Consider the following 22,873-nt stretch of genomic DNA (forward strand, 5'->3'; position numbering starts at 1 on the left):
CGAGGCACTTCATGGAGAAAAGCGTCCAGTCATTCGGCGAGAATAAATGGATGAGCAATTTTTGTTCGAGCCCCGTCGACAGCACCGCATTATTTCGCCTCATTACTCCCGCTGCTCTGCTCCTGAACTGAATTATTGTCTTCTTCTATGTGTCGGCGAACGCTTTTGGCACATGGCACATTTACATCTCGTATATCATACCATTAAAAGGATATTTATTACCGTTTAGACCGGATGCTTTAACGTCTCTTTAGTTTCACCGGTTTACCGCGTGTAATGGATTGTCTTTTATATATTTTTAAAAGAAGAAGATGGTCATATACGGGGTACCCTAGCGTTGCAAATGAAGAACTACGTTTCATATTATAGCGTTTTTTAAACATTACCACTGCGAACGGCAGCCTTTCGTTGGTAGAGCAGTCGTGGATAAGGTATTTCACTGGAAAGAAACTAACTCACAATAATAAATCAAAAATACGAACATTGGGCGCCAGGCATGAACAGCGAAAGAAAACACAGTTATTTATTACTTAAAACTAGTGACTATTTATTCATTCATGATGTATTCTGATGGTAAATAGCATTGTACAATTTTAATAATTATTATAGTGGTAACTAACTAACATATATAAGTTGTAAGTTACAGGAAATGTATAAATGCATTACTTTAATTAATTTGATATATTTTATATGATGTTAAATCGAAGATGTTGCAACCCGTAGATTCTAGAATCTATGTTTGGTTATTCATCTGTTAAAATAGCGCAATAATAATATCTATGAAAGTAATACTATTACAAGACGTAATGTAATGAAACCTAAGATCTAAATCATATTATTTTAAATACTAAATCGACATGAATGTTCTTAACGATCTAACCACTAAACATAGTCTGTACGGTATTATTTAAGATGTACGTTATTATGTTAAGACTGAAAATGTTTTAAAATGTAAAATGTAAAACTAGAACTTAAATCTACACTTAGCTGTTCTTTATCTAATCTTGCTTCAAACAGTAACAGCGTGAGGTGGGCTCGCATCTCTGTACTGTCTCTCGGCTATCCTGTTGGCCAATACAACAAAAGAGGCCAGGATGAGGACACCATGAATCGATACAGCCGTAACTACTGACTAGGCTTAGAAATAGGAACGCAGCAGCATGGGGCTTACGCTACATCCATTCTGTGGCAATATGGGGACACTACCCGTACTTTAGAACACTACCAGGACCTTGGATAATGCCCGTACCTTGGATACTGTCCGTCCCTTGGACAATGTCCGTAACTTGGACCCTCGAATTACTTCCGAGGGCTCAATAATAAACAAAAGAAACTGTCCTTCCTTTCATTTAACATTCTGGAGGACAAAAGAAAACTAACGTCAGCAAATACCAAATACGAGTTGAGGTGGGCCAATCCAAAACTCTCTGACCCTGTTGCTTTGAAATAGCAGCTGATTCAGATTATACAGCAAGATTTAAATAATTACCATTTCTAAAAGCCGGGATGGTGTGTTGGTGATGGCTACCGAGCGGCAAAAGCAAAAGTGAGTCTACAGCGCAGAGAGCGAAACCTTGAAGCGATGTTGACAGCGCCTCCACAGAGCAGTGTTTGCAAATAGATTATCAGCATCGTTTCAAATAGATTATCAGGCCTGAACGATACGGAATCGGGCGACGATACGCCAGACATCATATATCATATATAAAAAAGACTAAAATGTAACGAACTAAAAACGTTACAATATCAATTAAACTTTTAGTTACGTAATTGAGGGCGCAATTTTTAAATTCATTGTTGCCAACCATAGAGACATTCGGCGCCGGGCTGACTAACTGGAATTTAAGTTTCGCGCTGGGGATTCAGGTGTTAGCTCTGATATAAAAAATGTCAAGTTGCCACATTTATTTATTTGTTTCCTGACATTGTCATTCGTTTTGGCAAAATATATATTTCCGTGATTTTTTTACATAAAAAATGTCTCTTGGCAAAAATCTCTACGAGCAACCGTTCTCAAGATATTTAGAATAGAAATAGTCAATACATGTCATTATTGACAAAAAATAAACACGTTGAGTTGATAGTTATTTGACTGAAACAATAAATTAGGGAAATTTTTATTTTTTAAATTATTCAAAAATTTTTCTTCGAAAAAATGATACGGACGAAAAGTTATTATTCTTTAAAACAGTTAAAACACATGTAGGTGGCGCTCCTTACAAATAGAAGTTATAATAACATCGAAATAAAATTCCTCATGTCAAAAAAACTCCTATACACCAATTTTCACTAGTAATACCACTAGAGGTCAAATTATTTCCGGACATTTTTTCGAGCTCATGAATATTTTGAAAATTAATAATTTTCTAAAAATATTCATGAGTGAGAAAAAATGTCCGGATTTAATTTGACCTCGATTTTTGGTCGAAACACAAAACATCCCCCTTTAGAACTTCGTCTGTCATGTTAAGAAATGAAAGTAAATAATAAAGCGCCTCTCGTGTTTGTTCGCACTCAAAAATTTCAATTAATGCCTGTATATATATTTTAATATATTTAAATTTACATTTTTTTAATGTAAAGTAATATATTACATTTAAATGGAATATATTACATAACAATTATGTCAATTATAGGATTACAAGCTTGTTTTCTAACATTTTTTAAATAAAACGAATTATAAAATTTCAATATATGTATATTTATCGTAGTATGAAAAAAGTAAAATATAAAATGCTTACTTACATTGCAATAAAACTTCCACTTTTAGTTTTGCAATCCAAACGCAATATTTCTATTTCACAAATAAAAATATCCGACAACACTAAAATCACTGAAACTTCCGCGGCTGACAACGAAAACTGAAAAATATAACGGCACTTTTTGTTTTGGACCTGCATATTAACATTACGCTGTACTATTATGTCTTTGTTGTTGAAATAATATAAAATATCTAATTATAACTTGTAAATTTTAATATTTTAACATGATTTTAACTACTCTTGACAAAAATTTACTTTTTGTTATCAAGATGACATTTTAGACGGCAACTGACATATATGTCATAATATTTGAATCTTAAATATGTATGTAATATAATTTAAATTACTATAATGCAACTTTATACTAAGAAAACATTTATACATTCACAAAATACAACAAAGTCTAATAATATAGTTTGAAAGCAATGAATGTTGAATTAAAATTGAAAAATAAGCCCGACCCCTTGTGTCAAAATTAGAAGATTAAATTTTCGCAATTTTTACACCATTTGATGACCGGTGGCGCCTCTAGTGTTTGTTCGGGCGGTTGGGCTTTTACTCCCGCTTATGGCCATTAAAGAAAAAGTTCTAAAGGGGGATGTTTTGTGGGTCGAAATGATTAATTAGTTACTATGACAACTAAGTGACACTCAAACCTAAAAACTATTTCAGTTTTGAAGCTGTCAAGCGGCACGGCTTAAAAAAATGTTTCGCTTCGGTCATGAAAGCAAAGAAAATATTCGCCAGGAGATTAAGCAGTTGACACCCGCGAATACTAGGAAATCGAAGTCGAGCGTATGGAAGCAGTTTACAAACCTTCATCTAAGATTTGTAATTGAAATGTATCAAAATTATCATGTAAACAAATAAAAACCAGACTCTCAAAAAGATATTCTGTCATTATAAACGTCAAAAAATTTCCAGTATAATTCGCTATTTTCTATTTCGCTATTCGCACCAATCCTTGGTGCCCACAAGGAAAAAATTTTCACTAAAATTTATCCGTTGCCATGGTGATTTGTTAGAAAAACACGTTTTAATTGGTTAAAAATTACAGGTGTCGAATTTTCATCGAAATACTGACGTTAGTTCATAAATTATTTAGAAAAAATCGAAATAAAAATGAAATTTCTACACTCTGTATCTCCAAAAATAAGCATTTTAGGACATACATTTACATAGGAACTTTTTTACTTATTTTTATCTGAAGAATATGCTGTCGAAGTTTCCGGAATACAGTTCGGACCACTCTGTATACTCAGGAATACAGTTCGGACCACTCCGCACTTTCAATCAATGCTATATTTAAACAATAAGAGAAAGTGACAATCAGATCCACAACAATTATGAAAACAAATCGCCAACTTAAAACCTTGCACAACCTCTACCCGCCCGATTACATCTGTCCCAAGACACCTCAAATCCTACACCCATCTCTATCAGTCGCATCTAACGTAATGCCCATCCATTTTAGGCTTAAGGTATTGAGGAGGGAAGAGGATGGACTCTATCGGGATAAGAAATTGGAACTTGCCGGTTGTAACAGGTTAATGAGTGTTGGCAACTGTCGTAAAAGTAAAGCAGGTACGCTAACGCCATCTAGACGCTTAGAGGATAGTTAAGAGGGGTTGTGGAAGCGAAGGGGGGTGATGGAAAGCCGCATGTAAGTAGTTAGAGACGTGTTTAAGGGCTTTTGCAGGTGCGTCCAAAGTAACTAACTGGTCAACGGTGGGTTTAGGGTCTTAATCAATCGTATAGAACTTGGAAAATATTTCAAGAAAATAGTTATTTATTGTACCAGTGTGTTATCTTACATATAAGTCACGCTGGGAAATGTTTAGCTAAGGCTAATTTTCTCAAGTGACTTATATGTTATAACACGCGAGTGCCATACAAAATTTTATCCAACAGCAGAACTGTTCTATGTCCAATCTTTAAAGAATAATTGATTTGAAAGGATCTACCAGTTCTACTTCCATTGTTGCAAATTAATAAATTATCAGGGTGCGTTTATGTTACTATGCAATATAGATGTGCGTTTTTTTTGTAAATAATAAATAGCACTGACATTAAGACGTCATTTAGATAAATCGCAATTTTTTAACGATAAAATAGTGAATTATCAACAAGCAAGTCAGATTTTAAAGAAAAATGATTCAGGAAGATCTTCCGCAAGTAGGTACTTGGGCCTACAACATCCTAAGCAATACACTGGCCATTGTATGGGAAGATCATCCGCTACATTACTGGCAAATGCAGGAGTGAACATGACAATGTCAAAACGATACGGAGGATGGTGATCTGGAACGGTTGCGGAAGGATATATCTCGCAGAGCCCATCAACAATAAAATAGAGATTGCGAAAAAGTTTCAAGGTGCTGTAAGTGTTCCAGAACGAGCCGTTGTAATGACAGAGCCTATTTCAAGCAGTGGAGGGACAGCATCTGCAGGCATACAAGGTTTTACAATTTCTGAATCGACAAAAAAATCTTTTCATTTAATGTTAATGTTAATTTAAATAAATAATTGAATTAGGCGCGGTCTCTTCAGTTATAAATAAATAACTTTTATCTAACAAATAACCATCTAAAAGATAAACAATCTAGAGCCTGATATCTATTGGATATAACATTTGGGTATTTTCATACAAAATAATCCAATAGATAACAATTTGGAGGACGGCCGCCTACGGACCGGCAGACACTCCGTAGAGAAAGTGTTGCCAATATAAGATATCTGAAATTGAGATGGTTATATATGAAAAGTCGATACAACAGACAGAGACAGAAACTCGGAATTTCAAATCGTTAGATTAAAAGTGAGGTTATTGTTCAGTTGTCAAAAGAACGTCAAAATGAAAATAAAAACAATAAAATTCAACTAAAATATATTTTGTGTTCAACTCCAACTAGTCCTATTATGGTATAGGCTATTTAAATTTACCTTTATGGAAAAAGGGAAAGATAATTCAATTTCAGCAGTGGTGGTGGTGCAATAGATCTTTTGATGGAATGCGATTTATAAGAAATTAAAACAAGAAAAAATAATCTGTAAGTAATTTATAGTTTAATTACATGATATTACTGTTATATTTATTATATTAACATTTTAGTACAATTGATAATAGAAAATATGGAACAAGCTGGTGAAGTGCAAGCAGAGATTTATAAACCAATCCTAAAACCACCATCTGGTAAGTTATTAATATTGAAAATTAAAAATAGCATAAGACTGTTAGTAATAACAAATATGTTGTTCTAGGGCTTCTCATAGTAAATAAATAGGTAGGATAGCATCAATGATAGCAATTAAGGTGAGTTTTTATTTTATAAAATAGATAAATGCACTTATACTTTTGTCTTAATAATAATAAATGAATAGTAATAATAAGTGAATATTACTATAATAATATAGTAATAATAAATGAATGGTAATTTTTAAGAACTCCAATGGATGGAACTTCAAAAAAAAAAAGAAAAAATAAAGGAAAAATCTTGTCTAAACAAAGTTGAACTAACTAGAATTCAAAGGACCACAATACAGATGTTTTAGCAAGGTTTAGCTAGAGAGTTACTTAAAAAACAGCATGGAGAAGAGATGTACCGTATGATCAAAAAAAACGGCGTCAGCAATGGCTATGAAATAAAGATTGCTGTCATTTCATATGTAAATTTATATGAGAAATATCATCGATCATCATTTCCCAGCCAACTGGACGCCGTTTTTTTTTCGATCATGCGGTATAAGGTACATAGTGCAAGAAATTAAACTAAAATTGTAACACAAAAGAAATAAAAGCAAATGTGAGTTGAATAACAGGTTTTATAAGGTTCCTGTTATAATATTAATGAATTAAGATATGCCAATAAAAATAAAATAAATAGTTTGATTTAAAAAGTTTTATTTATTTTTTACCTACTTTAGAGCTTTATTAAAAACTAGTTGAAGCCTGGCGCATCCGCCACGAGATCAGGAAAAAGAAATACTTTTTTTTTTTTTTTTAATTAAATGAAAAACAAAAAATCCGGCGACGACAGTTTTTAGAAGAGCCATTTAGCTATCTTTTAGTAAAAAAAGCAACTTTCTAGAGCAAGTCGTTGCTTCAGTAGAGACGACACAGATAAGCATTAGCATTTTATATAATATGTAGTAATGGTTTATAATTGAAAGGATTTAAATATAATAATTTATAAATTACTGTTTTATCACTATTATCCTAACTTAATACATTCTCTTCGTTCTGATGCTCTAACAGAACAGAGACTCTCTTTATTTTGTAACAGTCCTTATAAAGTCCGGCACTAGCAACAATAGTTTTTTGCACCATTTCAATGTGTTTATTGGTGTTTATACCACATACGTTCTAAAATGATTATAGCCTACATACTCAGAATAGGTAAGTCCTTTCCAAATAATCTAAAATCGAATTTATTGGACTAAACGAAATCTTCAATAATAACAATGTCTTGGTTATGTTAAGCAATTTTGTCAAATATCAAATAAAAGCAATATCTCCTCATGCCTTTGCTGATGCGTTAAATTAATAATTAAATTTTATCCGACAAATAAAGCACTATTTGGCAGTTCGGGCGCCAGATAGGATATCTGGGAGATAAGTTTAATTTATCTAATAGATACTGTTATCTATAGGTGAAGATACGCGTTTTTCTGCTATCCGTCAAATAAAATATATCTGGCAGATTATAACACGCTCTCCGTACCTGAAAACACCGGGGGTTAGTAATTTACGAATAAAGCTTAATAATTTCTATAAAATGGCGTGGCTTTGAAGTTATAACACACTAGTGGGTAATGTCTCTGTATTTGACAGATTTTCTCATTTTCCACTCACACGCTATGTTTCTTTGATCGTATATTTCATAATAAGGGCATGATATAAAAATTAAAACCACCTTAGAGACCTACAGGCGTTTTTCACGCCTTTTTTCCCTCCTAACACTCTCAGCTCTTCTCCGGAACAGCTTCCTGGTGTCCAGGTGTCCTCGGGGCACCCCACCCCATGAATACGATATTTCATTAGGGCCAGCCGCCTGGAGTCCTCCGGCCGCATAAATCTCCGTGCCGGACTACTTACGGCACCCGCGGGTCAGATTCCAGCCCCGTCCCGAGAATCACCCCCCTGCTGTCCCCTAGGTCTCGGACGGAGGCCATCTGGACCTGGAGGTACGGCGATGGAGACGAGAGTATGTCATATGTAAAAAAGACCAGGTGGTTAGGCTTAAATGACATTTTTTTTTGGTTTTTAGAGCCTTGAAATGTGTACTCAACCGATATCTTGTGTAAGAGCGAGTAAGAAAAATATAATATTTTTTTTTTTTTGTTTATATAGCATAATATATGAATGGTGTTAATATCAATTTAATATTCAAACAACATAAACAAAAGAAGCTAAACTCACCTTAGATGCCGGGACACTGTGTAATGCTCCTCACTCTATGATCACGCAATTTGCAATCTATAAAAATAAAATATACTTGAGCATCACTGGAAAACGCACACGATCACATCACCACAATCGAGTATATAAAATAGTTAAATATTTTTGTTGTTCCGTAGCTAAGCGACACTGTCCCACGCTCAAAAGGGATGGCCACAAAGGCGTCTGTCCCACACACACAAAAGGGATGGCCACAAAGGCGTCTGTCCCACGCTCAAAAGGATGGCCACAAAGGCGTCTGTCCCACACACAAAAGTAATACTAAAATACCCTTCTCTATCTACTACTCAAAGCTCAACAACTGTTAACCAAATAATATTAAACTACTCTCATACAAATCCCAGTAATGCCCGTGAGTGAACAAAAATACACTCACATAACACTAAAACACTCTTTGATAAACATCTGTCTTTCAACTAAACAATATTAAAATGCCCTTTGATAAATACTTGTCTACTATAAAACACACACACACAAAAAGTAATACTAAAATACCCTTTCTCTATCTACTACTAAAAGCTCAGTGATAACTGTTAACTAAATATTATTAAACAACTCTCATACAAATCCTTAGTAATGCCCGTGAGTGAACAAAAATACACTCACCTGTATAATACTTCATTCCTTCTATTCAGTCACACAATTATAATCTGAATTTAATATTTTTTTGATAAATGGCGACGTCAGTCAAAATAATCATCAACAATGCAAACCGCATCGTCTAGGAAACGACATTTTATACATGCGGTCAAGAAAAGTCAATTAGAGATTCAAATAAAATATTATTTCTTAAAATAACACAATTTAATATAAACAATTTTTTAACGGAAAACAAAACTCTTACACTTGTGTAGAATTTGATAGTAGAAATCAAGCTGTTAGATTTATAAATCGTATTTCAAGATGCGCTGAAAAAAATATAAGTATTTTTAATCTCACTCTTAAATCACAAATATTAACTCTTCCTTCCTTATTTATATTTGAATCCGTTTGCCTAATACGTAAGCATGAATCAGCTTCTCAAGAAAGGCCATCTCACACTTATCCACTCAGGAACGCGGAGCAAGATCTTTATCTACCTAACCCACGCTCAGAGTTAGTTAAAAGTTCAATATTATACAACTTGAAAAAAATGCACAATCACCTGCCATTTGAAATCAAATCCATAACATCATTTTCTTCATTTCGCAAAGCATTGAAATCTGATTTACTAGACAAGGCTTTCTACGCCGTAAATGACTTATATTTTGACAATCGAATTTGATCTTGTAAACACCATAGATAAAAGAAAATAATCTACTATTAAGATAGATATGAAACTTAATAGTAAAATTTTGGTCAAAGCGCCCCTCCGTATTTTTAGTGGAGACTACGTTTAACCCAGCGCCTTCGCCTTTTCTGCTGTAAATGTTTTTTATGTTTATATTTGAATTCAAAGGATTTATTTTTAAAGTTACACTGATATATTAGTATATCAGACTAACTTTAATAAAACATCAGAATATATATATTTTGCAATTTATTTTTTTTTATTTATTTTATAGAGTTTCATGTAAATGATCGTAAGTCGACTGGCTGTCTAATGAATAGACCGAGATTTATAGATTTTAAAGCGAACGAAAAAAAATCAAACAACGAATACATACCATATATTTTTCTTTTATCTAAGATACATACTTTATCGTCTTTTGGAAACACGTACATTTTTGCAGTTTTATTAGTTTCTTTGCAAGATGCAACACAACAAGAAAACACCATTTATACAGTTAATAAATAATAAAACTATTTCTGACTATGATATTTAAAATTTAGATAGATAGAAAATTAAAAAATAAACGAGTATTTGCAAACGCAGGCCCAAATTCAATAAAAATCAAAATTTTTCCTGCGAAAATCAGGCTTTTTCACTGAAAAGGTATTTTTTGATTTATCAGCAGTTATTGTCAAGTTGACAATATACAGGGTGTTTTCGAATTAGTCTAAAAAAATTATGGTGTGATTCCTCATGTGTTCTTAAAACAATTTTTATATAACCATTGGGTCTAAAGTACTTCCTTTCTGATCTACAGGGTGTTAAACATTAAAAAAAATCGATTTTTTTGCTTAACATAAATGGTACACCATTGCTTTTTTAAAGAAAATATATTTTTTTCTTGACTGGCCATCCTTTTTCAACCAAATTGATCTTTTGAGTTTTTCTTGTTCATTAAACGGTTGTCGAGAAAAAAATAAATATACTTAATAAGAGCCCGCCTTAATTCGTTTTCTAAAGATTTTTTATTTTTTAGATTAATTAGGAAACACCCTGTATATGCATATCACAGGCAACCAAATAAACTAGTAACCTCTAAAAATTATTTTTCCTACCACTAGCGACATACCGTGTTTTTAGTGTGTACTAAATTATTTTATCAAAATTTCATCATATCAGTTTCCAGGCAATGGTAAACACTGGTCTAATATTTGCTATTACTATATTTACTATAAACTTACTAAATATTTTTGAATCCTATTTTTATTTTTTTATTCTTTGACATTGTAAACATTTATAAATGTTTATTTTAAAGAAAATTAAGACTGGCAATGTAACTTGTAAACTTGTTTTGTATTCTCTATTGTTTGTTTACTTTACCTTTGTCTACAAATTGTAAAATTTTTTGACAATAAAGGCATTTATTTACTTATTTACTTTTTTTATGGAGAGGGAAAAACCCTAATTAAAAAAGAACTTCCCGAAATATGTTAATTCTAATAAAATTAATTATCGACTTAAAAATTAATTAAGCACACGCACGAGGGATAAAAATTCCAAAATATTATTAATATGTAATCCTGGAGGCAAGGGTCATCCCTGACCGTATTAAGTGGCCATTCCTAAACTCTATTACAAAGCTGCCGACGATTTTATTAAATTTTTACGGTGACCTGGTCCTTTTTATCCCCCTTTATCTTCTTTTTTTAACCCTCTCATACATTTTCTCAACTTTATGCAAAAGAAAAAAAAAGCGAGTGTCGAGAATCTACACGGTGTTCCTTAGTTATATACTAATTTTAAGAGGGTGATTTTTGCACTTATTCTACTGACTAAGTCAATAAATTTTGGTAGTTATAAAAATTGTGGAAAAAATACATTTCAAATAAAATTAGAAAAGTTATAATAATTATTTACGTTACTGATACACGTAAATAAAATAAAGCGAAAATAATTCTTCAATTAGGAAACCAGTTTGCCAATGTTTCCATTTTTATTTTGTGATATTAAAACAATTTTAGTTACTCTCAATATCTGTAAAAGAAATTTGAAGTTACAATAATTATGATTGGATCAAGATAATATTTTCTTTAAATTAAACTCAGCCAAACCAAGAACATCATACTCTTAAAACCCCTTTACCTTAGCCAAAACTTTAATTGGCTTAAGTAAAAATATACAAGGATGGCTGTACGAAATTATTTTCCATGTCTTGCCCTGATGCTGTCGATACCTCGTCGATCCTTAAACGGTAAATCTATTAAAACTTTCTTAATTTATATTTTCGTTCGATCTGCAGCAACAACAAGCAAGCATTTAATGCGATATTCCCGTGGAATAAGACAGATTAAGAGTTGGGAAGTTAATTAATTTTTAATATGGTTGATTTGTGTTAGATTTTGTATGGTTTTCCAAGTTTTACTTTATTTTTTTAATATTAACTGGTCCGTTCAGTGCCGGAAACACTGCGACCTGTAAGGTCTATTATGTTTGTCCCTTTTGTATATTTACACCAACCACCAACTCTTTTATCCCGGTACTCTGCACTTGTGCCTAATGTCTAATAATGTTAACGCTTAATTTTATTTAAGTAGAGAAAAAAAAGAACCTAACCAACAATTCGTATTTATAGTGGTTTAGAGCAGGGTTGGCATGATTTAAATCAAAGGATTTAAATCGTGATTTAAATCAAGTGATTTTTTTAATTTTAATCATGTGATTTAAATAAAAAAAAAATATTGAAACTTTATAATGAATCAAAAAGTAACTGTAAAAGTTATAAAAATGTGTCCTAGAAAACTAGAAAAATATGTATGTATGTATATTATTGCATTTTTAGTTTGTACGATTAAAATCAAGGTAAATTTGATTAAGGATTATTACACTTAAACCTTACCGTTTATGAAATATTTTCAATTTTGTGAAATTGCAGTATAAATTTTAAGGCTTCATTTCTCCGAGGGTATCAAAGTTTTTAATACTAAATATTTACTGAAGTTTATTTATTGATCAGTTATTGTGTTGCAATAATAAAAATTTTACTACCTTATACAGAGTGTCTAAATATTTATTTTAAATAATTATTAGCTTTAAACGGCAATAACTTGTTTAATTTAAATAGAACACCCTGTATATTTTATGAGAATCAGATGCACAATTTTATTGTCTATCAAATTGTATTATTCCATTTTTTACCTATCTCTTCAAGCTTCCGTAGGAAAATCCTTTTTCTTGTAATTTAGAACTCATTTATCAATATACCCATGGAATTCTGACATTTTAGATTATTTTTAAAGATGTACCAAATTTTTAAAGAGTGCAGATACTAATATTGTCAATATAGTTCGTTTATTTCATTAAAAAATAAAAAAAACTGTCTAAATATTTGTTAAAAAGGACCAATTAATATGATTCCAGTATTCAAACTACATTAATTGACTGTTTGCGTTGATTAATAATAATTGCTCCAAATACCAAAAAACTGAATTATTTATGTGTATTAGACAGTGTGGTAAAAAAACTAACACCTTAAAAATGATATTTCATTTTTTGACAAATGCTTATTTATAACAACAGAGACCTTCATTTTCATAACTTATTATTATATTGATTTCTGATTCAAATCCACATTTATTTAGAATAATTTATTAACGAACACAATTAAGTATGTAATTAATTAGTATTTGGGCGGAAATACTGGTGGTATATTTAATTAATGGTATACTCTTTTATAAAGATTTAAATAGTTTTCTTTTTGCAAACAAATGGGCTAGTAATATCATCGTTTTACTAAAAACGATAATATTACTAGCCTGTACATTTTGTACATTTGTTGTTTTAAAAACAATCTAAAATGTCAATATTCCATGGGTATATTTATAAATGAGGTCTAAATTATAAGAAAATACATTTTCTACGAAAACTTGAAGGGATAGGTAGAAAGTGGTATAATACAATTTGATAGACAATTAAATTGTGCATCTGATTCTCATAAAATATACAGGGTATTCTATTTAAATTAAACAAGTTATTGCCGTTTAAAGCTAGTAATTATTTAAAATCAATTTTTAGACACTCTGTATTAGGTAGTATAATTTTTATTATTGCAACGCAATAACTGATCAATAAAGAAACTTCAGTAAATATTTAGTATTAAAAACTTTGAAACCCTCGGAGAAATGAAGCCTTAAAATTTATACTGCAATTTTACAAAATTGCAAATATTTCAAAAACGGTAAGGTTTAAGTGTAATAAACCTTAATCAAATTTACCTTTATTTTAATCGTAGAAACTAAAAATGCAACAATATACAGGGTGTTCCATTAAAAAAATACAACTTTGATATTTTTTATTTATTTGGGACACTCTGAATCTTGTAAAAATATTTTTAAATTGTAGCTCTAATAGTCTTTCAACGAACCCAAAACTTAGAGTTTGTAAAAATCTAATCGTTTAGCTACAATACTCCGTGTCGTATGTGGTGAACAACCCTGTATAGGGTGGCTCAAAAGTGTTTGAGTGGATCGGAATTATTTTTTTTAATGAAATGCCCTGTATATTATTTTTTTAAACGGAGATTTAACAAATGAACATTTTTATATTTAACGTATTTCAAAATCTGTATCTTGTGTCAATATCAGTCTGGTATTTTATCGTTGAAAGATCCAGATTTGTAATAATATTTTTAAAAAAAATAAGAAAAATATAGTTTGTTTCGTGTCAGGAAGACATTTGCGACTGTAACATATCTTTTAAGGCAATTGCTGCTCGTAGGGGCGATATAAAAATGGCAATTTTGACTTGAATCTGTTTATAATATAGAGAAAAAACACTATTTTGGTCATAAATAGTAATAGGTCCTCCAGCAGGTCTCTTTCTGAAAGCACAAATATCCCCCAATCACGCATATCTCCATTTTATATTGCCTGATAAACAGGTTTAGTAGAGACAGTAAAAATATATTCTTTTGGAGGCCTGAAAAATAATGAGTTTTGTTGAAATAATATTAGGGAGAAGTGTTAGTAATATCAATATGAGGCTTCAAAAAATAGGCAGGTCAACAGAAAATCTCCCAAAAGAAAATCTCTATTATAGGGCGTACTTTATTATACAGGATGTTCCTTAATTGTTCCTTAAACTGAGCAATCATGAGTACACTTGTTGAATTTGACAGTTAATGTCAGTTTAAAAATATACTTTTGTACTTTTGTGCTTAATGACTAGGCTTTAAAATTACTTTTTTATATTATCAATCGCGTCGCAAAAATTAATATTTTTGTGACGTTCAAAAAATAGTTATTTTTTATACAAGACCATAATGCAATTTTATCGTCGTGTATAAAACAATATTTTTTTCCATAGCGAGTTACGTTTTAAAAAATATTCAGAAATTATTATTTCAAAGAATTTATTACGAGTAGAAAAAATATTGTGCTGGGTTGGCGTTGGTTTCTATGTAATTTGACAAATAAATAAAGCTGTCTCTATAGTTGTCAGTTTTGAGTCAATATTTTTTAATTCTCTTTCGTGTCGATTGCTGATTGAATTGGAGCCAGAAATGGCTCAAAACGAAATAAGTAAATTACCAACACATATTCAGGCTGAGGCGACAAACGCTATAGTAAACGCCACGAATGTTTGGGAGTGATTCATCGCTTGATGAAGTTAGAATCGACACGCGCGCTATCATTTTTACATTAAAAACGTAAATTTTTACCGCAGACGTAGGTTTTTAAAGACCCGGTCTAATCATCTGCCTGCGCTCCTCCTACTTATTCTAAAATGTTAGCCTGATTGACAAAGACGATACTATATCGCGTTTCTTTGATTGATTCGTTTTTGTGCGTCAGTCCATTGGTGTCAAAGACATTATAAAGATAGACCGAACATCTCATTCATAAAGACTCGTTGGAAGTGTATCAAACATTCCAATGTATCAAACAAGGACAGAAGAGACAGAGAAGTCTAAAATTTCCGACCCCGGCAACTAGGCGCATTTGGATTGTTCTAATGGCCAGTGGCGTATCGTTTTTTGGAAGGAATTTAATTAGTAAAGTAAAAGTAAAGTAATTAGTAAAATGTTTACTCCATATTAATATACTACATTAACACTTTTTCGTCAGATGAGTTTTGTTATAAGGTCTAATATAATAATACAATTAATATCCCACATATACCTATGTTGAAACGTTAGTAAGTAGTTTTCGAAAATCGCTCCAACGTCGATTTTCAATTTGAACTTTCAATAACTCTAGGAAGAGGTATTTGTACGGTGGTAAAAAATTGTCTAAACAAGGCCGAAGGGACAGATATAATAAAGCAGTAAAAAGTAAAAAAGGTCGGGTAAACACCTTTGTTTATTTGTTGAGTAAAATTCCTTTAGAATATCGTATATAATGACCAAAATATGACGCAATTTTAAGAAAAAAAAATGTCACTTTCTGGTTTATAATAAACTTTCAAATGCAACGTTTTTATTCAAATTTGTTATGATCTACAACAGTTAGGTCGTAATTGAGACGAATTATAATTCAATTACCGGTTACTACGTTCTTGTTTTAATATATAAAAATTCAACAAATATAATTAGAAATTATTTTAATTGTAAGGGGCTCCCTTGTAGGACGCCTATGTACAATTACGGCGGAAATTTGTACCTACCTGTGAAAAGACAAATTCGGGTAATTTGGGCTTATTTTTCCACACTCTTGACACTGTCGTACCATATTGAAAATTCGCAGATTCAAAAGTACGTTAAACAAAAACAAAAACTACTGAAAAACACTGAAAAGTTCACTTCGGACTTGATTCCGACTTCAAACACACCGTAAGCTAAACGTAGTAAGCTATGACGGACCAAGGGCCGTCGCGAGGGGTGGTGGGACGGACGGCTCGTTTTCATTCTGGAAGACTAGCGGCGACGTTGCCAATAGTTCTAGACGTTTCAGCACATTAAACAGTAAACATGTCCTTTAATAGTAACGCATATACCCTCTGGTTAATAACATATTATTACGCATGCTTCTTTAAAAATAAACTATTAATTTAATTAAGAAATTGAGATTTATTGATATCCGGTGAAGGTTTTAAAGTCACCTTTTCTGCAAATCAAACTAAGTAGATAGGCGCAAATTTGAGATGTGGCAATGTCGCCTTCTGTATCTCAGTTGGTTTTTACAGTACGTAGTCAACCTCCGATTGTTTGATCGGGTTAAAATGCACAATGTGATATCTGTTCTTCCTAAATCTATGATTGGTGTGCTTGCAGTGCGACCAATGGGGCATTCCATTTTATATTTATAACCAAATATATGTTTTGACAAGACTTTGACAGTTAAAACAACAAATTACAACAGATTATATATTGATTATTATAATGACTTGAAACACCACGGCACTGGAATTAAGTTTTATGTGACCTTGAACAGATTAGTTCACATGGTAGCGACCGATAAATCACTCCCAAACATTCGTGGCGTTTACTATATATCCAAACTACTTCCATTTAAATCCCGAATAACTTATGAAAAGGAATACAAAAATTTTCAAAAATGGAAGCAATTAAAAAACGTGCGAGAAGAAATAAAGTTTTTAACCTATCCTCGGTATTAAAGTATCATTATTTAATCTACCTCTGCGGTTAAAGTACTATTTTATCTACTATTTTTGATAGATATAAGGCAATTTTAACAGTTGCTATGGAAAAAAAATATATTTAGACCATTTTTAGAAAATTAATTTTCTAATTATTGCTGTATACAGTGTCTCAAAACATCTAGTCCCGTTTTGTAAAACGTTTAAATACGTAAATTCCCTCTTAATTACCAGGAGCAAATAAAAAAGGACTCAGAACTACCTGGAAATAAAGACCCTCTTTGTTCCCCGTGAAAAATACAAACAATCCAATGAAAGCTGCAAGTGCCACGAGCCCGTTCACTGTCAGCAGCGAGATTGGCAGCAATAAAAAAGGGTTAAAAGGCTCCAACAGCAATGATTTTCTTCGTTTTTTTCTCAAAAGGGAGAAAATAAGGGTATAATGAAATGGGTTAACAGCCTTTTTTTTACCTTTTTTGTTTTGTTTCAAACGGTTTATGTATGCTGTTGCTTTTTTTAAAAGACATAACATTATCTTGTTTGAAGATATTAATCTTAATGCCAGTGAAAAGGATGCTTTTTTAGGTATGATTTAAATTAAAATGGGAAAATGTGATTAGAAGAAAAAAAGATCTGTTTTAGTTGGTGGTACATTTGAATAAACAGAATAAGTCTTGATATTATTGAATTTCAAAAACATTTAAAATTTATTTAAAATTTTTAGGATTTTTGTGCTTTCCTGAGCCTTATTTTATACTTCGTTCGCGTCGAATTAATCATTTTTAATGGTGATGATAAAGCAAAGCAAGAATTTCCATTAATATACAAACTGGATAAAATTTTCTCACATTTATGTCAGCATGAGATAAAACAATATGGCGATATTATTATATAACTTGGTAATATTTGAGGGGTAGTTTCATCTCGTTGGAATTTGACTTTCGAAAAATCCGTTTGCCAAAAATAAGCTTTTTACGTCAAGCAGTTTAAGCAGAATCGTGGTTAATCAATTACCCAACTTTTTGGAACACCCTGTATGATTTTTAAAAAAATTTCAATATATGTAAAAAGAACAAAATAAATTATGCGTGTCCAAGCGTTTTCCCCAAAGACTAACCGTTTTTTAAATAACAAATATTGTAATATTTGAGGGGCGTTTTCACCCTCTTAGAATTTGAGATTCGGCAAACCCAAAATGTGTTTAAGAGTTTTTCCGGTTAAAAACTCACCGGTTTTTAAATAATAAATATTCTAATATTTGTGGGTTGAAGGGTTGTTTCACCCCCTTAGAATTCGTGTTTCGAAAAATTAATTCTAAAATCAATCCGCTTTTCAAAAATCAGATTTTTACGTCAAGCGCTTTAAGCAGGATAGTGATTAATCATTGTCCAGATTTTTTAAAACACCCTGTATACATTTTTAAAAAATCTTAAAATATGTAAAAAAACAAAATAAAATATACGCGATATTCTTATCGAACCTCTACACCCTAGAATCAACCTGTATGCCAAAACTGAGCTTCTTACGTTGAGTGGTTTGAGCAGGATCGTGATTAATCAGTGAGTCACTTAAGGATTTTATATATTAGTATACAGGGTGTCCCACAATTAGTGCGACAAACTGAAAGGGGTTGTAGAGGGCATCAAAACAAGTCATTTGAGTATAGGAACCCATGTCCGGTATTATTAAAGTGAGCGGAAGGAACTTGACTGGAGGTGCATTAAGGTACCAACACGGACTGCACGCCCTACTATAAACAGCGAACAGGCGAGGCGTGTGCATTTGTGTCTTCAATAGAATGGAAGGCACTTAGAGCAGTTTTTGTAAATATTTTGAATAAATAAAGCAACTTGAAATTTACATTTCAGTCCACCTCCTGTCAAAACGGCACATTTCCGGACATGGGTTCCTATACTCAAATGACTTGTTTTGATGCCCTCTACAACCCCTTTCACTTTGTTGCACTAATTGTGGGACACCCTGTAGATTATTTATTCTACAATTATTGGTTTTGTGCAGAGGTAATAAGGTGGGTCAATTTGACTTTAGTGTTTCAGTAGTTTTTTTCTTAGAAAAAAATATTATATAGCCACAAAAACCTGCCAGACCAAAAAAAAGGGAAACAATATTGAAATGAAAGTAGAAAAGTAATAAATAGAATGCATGGAAAAAGGGCAAACAATGACCCTATTTCCAGTAGGACCGGCTGTAGTGGAGGGAAAGCCCCTCCATGTTAAATATTAATATCTGTTTGTTCTGTCTACAAAGCCCGATTGATTCTGAGGTTTTATTATTTGAACTGCTTGACTTTTCGTTTTGGTCAGGGAGTATATTGGATTCGCATATTTTACTTTTGTTTTGGCTCTGCTTTAAGGTTTATTGAAATTTAAATTGAGATTGTAAGAAATATGATTAAAATATAAATAAAAAAATATAAGCAATTTCACAAAAAAAAAATTGATACATTATGGTATTTTTACCAAGAAACTTGTAATAGTTATTAACGTAATAAGGCCGATAAACAACAAATAACGGCCGGGCTGAAGTTTGTGATCCGAGGCGATAGCCGAGGATCATAAGCAGCCAAGGCCGTTATTTGTTATCGGCCGTGTTGCGTTCTAGATTTTTCGTCATACTGCAGATTTTTTAGAGCAATAAACACTACTATTTAATAACAAATTTTATTGAACAATAACACAAGTAAGGATAAAAATACATAATGTCTTATACTAAAATTCATTTTTCATGATAATGAACATGGAAATTAAAAGTGCACTTGTTGTTCTTAGAAATCTGTAATCCTTCCCAGGGATTTACAGATTTTATAGAAGAAGATGATGCTACTGAAGAATGGCAAATATTTGTATCCACTAAAGACACATTATTTTTGGAGCTATCATGAAAAAGTTGATTTGTTATTTTCATTCTTTTGAAACTGATTTTTCTATGTAAGTTTCTGCCACTGTTGAAGACTCCCATCCTCCTAGCTCCTTTAGCGATAGTAAATCACCACCATTTTCGGCGAGCATGGTTGCTGATGATCTACGAAATGAATGCCCTGTATAACGTTCTGGATTCTCCAAGTTCAAAAATTTTGCAATTTTCTGCGGTACGCTCCCTGATGGTATGTATACCGACGATTTGCTTAACACACTTGCCTTTCTTGTAACCAATGAAAAAAATTTTGGATTGTCAAAGTTACGAGGACGCAGGTTGATGTATTTTTTTGTATAAACCATAGGCATCAAACGGAAGGCCCGTTTTTTGGAATAAGAAATTTCCTATCTTTCTTATTTTTAGTATTTCTTAATGAGACAAGAATATTTTTCTCCGAATCTTCGAAATCATCAACTGTGAGTGACCAAAGCTCGCTGCGCCTACAAGCTCCAAGAATACCAAGCACCAATACAATTTTTCGAGTAACCAGGTGTAATCATCGGCATCCAGCAGAAAATTATTTTATGTCATTCTCCGACAGAACTTTGGCTTTTTGGTGAATAACCTTCGTTTTGCGCCTCAGAAACATGAACAGTTTACCAAATCTATGAACAAATATAATTTAGATGAGTATGATTAAATATCGAAGAATATAATGGCTTTTTACCTTGATATGTCGATGTTTTCATATACTCTCAACGCAAGCTTCAGCATGGATATCTTTGTCCACAGTGATGTAGGAGAATACATTTCAGACATTCTTTTAGCATAAGCCAGCAATACCGCTTCATTTACGCTGTTTATACTTCTATCCTGCCGCCACTTCAAAAAATTGTCATATTCCTGCTGATATCTCTCTCTGGTTATAGTCGGAAGTAAATTTTGAGTAGCCGCAGCCGCTTCCTCCTGTATTTCCAACGGAATTTCGCGACATCTCGCTATGGTCTATTTTCCCAATTTTTGAAAAGTCCAACTGACAATAAATAGTCATTGTTGCAGGTGACAGACGTTACGATTACCTTAGAAACTTAACGGCCGCCGGCCGTTATGATAACGTCCGGCGGACGTTATATGCATCTTTTCCATTCTGATTTTGCTTATGTTATAATAATATAACAATATAGTATGACGAAAAAATAATATATTATTGCATATGTAGTTTCACAAAAAATGGAATTCTGCCAAACAGTTTATTAATAGTAAATGATTATTGCTAAAAGATATTATTTTCACAATAAGTTTTGTGAGATCAAAAATTAAATTTAAAGCATAATTACAATCTTGTAGTAGAATTTCATGTTTCTAGACATATACACAAAACTGTTGTGATATTACCATAATATATTTAGTAAAAACGGCGCCACGTCACGTGACTTCTTGTGAAGCGCATGCGAATTAAGTAGTTAGTTAGACGAAAGACGAAGACCGTTTTAATCTATGCAGTTTTTTGAACAGGTGGGTGTTTCACCGCGTGGGTGATTAGTGTTTTTATAATTTAAGGGTAGGTATATTATATTAATTATGTTTATATATAGTTTGTGTAAATATAAAGCCAGTTCTCTTAGAAAACACAATCCATATTTATTATAATAAGTACTGGCATCTCAATTTTATCTAAACATGATTTTTCCATGATCTCTCTATATGAACATATCTCTAAGTACTATTTATTCTTTCACACTGTCTTTCGGAGTAGAGGACTCTATACATTCATAGTCTCTAAATTGGTAACTTGACTGTTTTGATTAGATATCTTTTTTTTGGATGTCTTCTTATTTTGTATCTAATGGCAATTTTGTCCCTATTTTGATTAGGCGCAGAATTCCAGTAAGGTTCTTCTAGACAAGAAGAGATGCAATAAGTATCTTATATACATAAGTTCTCTTTTGTGACTTTTTATTAACCTTTATAATAAATATTATAACTATAAACACGAGTTTCATTGAATTTATTAATATTTACTAATGCTTTGTGAATTTAAAAAAGTAATTTTAAATTCACTATGATAAAATGTTTTAATTTGTTGTTATTCTATAGTAATACTAGCGTGTACCAGCGACTTCGTTCGCGTCGAATTAATCATTTGTAATGGTGATCATAAAGCAAAGCAAGAATTTCCATTTTCCAAGAGTTTGTATGTTAATACAAACTGGATAAAATTTTTTCACATTTATGTCAGCATGAGAAAAAACAATATGGCGATATTATTATATAACTTGGTAATATTTGAGGAGTAGTTTCATCTCGTTGGAATTTGACTTTCGAAAAATCCGTTTGCCAAAAATACGCTTTTTACGTCAAGCAGTTTAAGCAGAATCGTGGTTAAGAAATTACCTAACTTTTTGGAACACCCTGTATGATTTTTTAAAAAATTTCAAAATATGTAAAAAACCAAATAAATTATGCTTGTCCAAGCGTTTTCCCGAAAGACTAACCGTTTTTTAAATAACAAATATTGTAATATTTGAGGGGCGTTTTCACCCTCTTGGAATTTGAGGTTCGAGAAACCCCTCCTTATCGAACCTCTTCACCCCAGAGTCAATCCGTTTGCCAAACATCAGCTTTAAACGTCAAGCAGTTTAAGCAGAATCGTGATTACTCAATGGTCATATTTTATGAAACACCCTGTATAAATTTATAAAAAATCTTAAAATATGTAAAACAACAAAATAAAATATACGTATTTAAGAGTTTTTCCGAAAAACTCACCGGTTTTTAAATAAAAATTAATTTAATATTTGAGGGATAGTTTCACCCCCTTAGAATTCGTGTTTCGAAAAAAAATCCCTTTTTATCGAACCTCTACACCCTAAAGTTAATCTGTTTTCCAAAAATCAGCTTTTTACGTCAAGCGCTTTAAGCAGGATCGTG

The sequence above is a fragment of the Sitophilus oryzae genome, unplaced genomic scaffold, assembly GCF_002938485.1.
Source record: "Sitophilus oryzae breed Bouriz unplaced genomic scaffold, Soryzae_2.0 scaffold_1109_pilon_pilon, whole genome shotgun sequence".
NCBI classification, from domain to species: Eukaryota; Metazoa; Arthropoda; class Insecta; order Coleoptera; family Curculionidae; genus Sitophilus; species Sitophilus oryzae.